The sequence below is a fragment of the Lissotriton vulgaris genome, chromosome 4_1 (genome assembly GCF_964263255.1).
Source record: "Lissotriton vulgaris chromosome 4_1, aLisVul1.2, whole genome shotgun sequence".
NCBI lineage: Eukaryota > Metazoa > Chordata > Amphibia > Caudata > Salamandridae > Lissotriton > Lissotriton vulgaris.
The window spans coordinates 764,499,144-764,501,532 of record NC_141691.1 but is presented as its reverse complement, the minus strand read 5'-3'; positions in this window follow the sequence as shown (position 1 = coordinate 764,501,532).

Here is a 2,389-nt window from a genome sequence, read left to right as displayed (position 1 = left end):
TAGTGCGTAGTAGAAGAGAAAGTGTAGGGGAAATTTTAGGTGATATATTTAGTGCATTGATACCTGGAGTGGGAGTGGTTCTGAATACACACAGAATTTGCAAATTTTCTACAGTGGTGGATCGGTTATCAACTGACACTGCTGCTGGTTTCCTGCTGGTCAACACCGAAATGGTTGCGATCAGATCTATGGTTTTACAAAATCGACTTGCTCTTGATACCTTATTGGCAAAAGAGGGCGGAGTCTGTAGAATGTTGAAAGCGCAACATTGTTACACTTACATTCCTGACAAAAGTGTTGGAATTAAGAAATATGTGAAAAACAGAACTAATTTGGAAAAAGAGCTCAAACCACTGGAGGTTAACAGTGCCTGGAAGAGACTGGAAGAGACTAACTGATGGTCTCTCCTCGGTAGGCGATTGGTTTATTAACATAGGTAAAAGTCTTGTGAATAAAATACTGATGCCAATAGCAGGAATAAGTTTAATTGTGCTAATCATAATAATATGCTGTAAATGTCAAAAATGCAAAAAGAAGTATGCTGTGAATAAGAGAGGAGTGAAACGGAATGTTGATGAGCTAGAATTAGAAGAACTAAATAATAAAATTTATAAAAAATGAAGAATTACCATCCTAATAAGGATGCAGAGAAAGGGCTGAACAAAAAGTTTGTAGAAATTGAAATGGGTTAGCTGTGAGAAGTTGGCATCTGGTTCCATTAATAGTGATGATAGTAAATATCATTAAAGAGGGGATTGATGGAGCAAGAATTCGCACATTACGCGACTTGCTTGTATTCATGAACCTCGAATAACGTTAACGTCATAACCAACATGTTTGTCTTATTATTATTGCACTTATACACTACACGGGGGTGTCCCAGTGACGCTTGCCTATGTGTCTACTAATCCTAACTACGCTTGCATATTAAATGGTCGCTGCTTTGCGGGATTCTAGTCTGCGCATGCGTCGGTCATACCCATGTGATGTGCCGCACTCGCAGTTCTGCAGGGAACTTGTCGCTCATGCGCAGTACTGCTAAAGATGGCCGCTTTGTTTCTCACATGCTCTTCACTTGCACTGCTGCTTTAGCCCAGCTGTTCGTTCTGCTTAACTCCTAATGCTATAGTTATTATAAAGTAAGGGGTGTAGTATAGACAATCATGGTATACAGTGTATTCATTTTTTCTGTGTTTCTAAATTGTTTTCGCTTACTTTTCATGTAACATTCTCCGGGGGCACGGGAGAGAGGTGCTACTCCATCTTTGAAGCCCGTGTGGTACCATTTACGTGATAGGGGACAAAAGAGTCATGTCGCAGTGAAACTCAGCCAGCTGGCTGCCGAAGCTAAGATGCTCCTGGGAACGTGAACCATGCCCCAGCGAGGAATGGCCGATTCGTACCTGCATTTGTTACAATTGTAATGTTTTCCTGTGTACTCTATTGTTCTCTTAAACTCACATGCCATGGGAACTGGAATGTAAGGGGTGGGTTCAAATATTGAATATTAATCCTGAGAAAGTCTGAAATCCAGGAGGTACCATGACCTAACCACCTCCCGTATCCAATCAGAATTTAAGGACCCTTTCACTTGCAACATTTGTGGGTGGTACACTGACCCGAAAACCGTATAACTAGCCTAGGTCTAGCTAGAGATTTTGTCCGACTTGTCCGAATAGCTGACCTGTCACTGACCCAACGAACTCCATAGGTGATTGATACAGAGAGCTGCGGAGCACTCTGTCCGTAATTTCCACAAACTCAGTCGGAGTTTGGAAACCTTAAGTGCTGGCGAAGCACTTTGCTGGGAGATTCGAGAACCCAATCGGGGTTATTGGCAGATTCCTTGCAGAGAGGCAGTAGCGCAGGCGTTGCATCCGAAGCTGCAGGTGTTGGTTGTACCCTTTGGTGAGCCCAGTCCTGATCCAAATCCTGGGGTTAACCTGTCCTGACTGTCCATGAGCTGTACCTGCTCACCTACTGGCATCCTAAGTCCTTGAGGGTCCTTTCCCGCCTTTCCAACTGACCCGTGGCCTGGGTTAGTCTCCATTCTCTCCTAGGTAAATATAACCTCTGTGTGGGTGTTTGTCTATCTAAACCTTTTTCTCTCTCCCGTCTCAAACAAAGCATAATTGCCTATGTCCTTTCCCGTCTCTCTATAAAATAGATTTCATGCAAAATTGTCTATTAGCATGTTCCACTTTTTCCCTACCATTAGTCAAATACATGATCGTTTGCATACATAGTATGTTCCATTCTTACCCTCCCTATAGAAAATAAGCATATCTTGATAAGTTTTGTTTCCTCTGAACCGTTAGTATATTTCGAAAGCTTACTATGATTAGTATGTTCCCTTTCTTTACCCGCCTTTAGTGACGTTGTGAAAGTC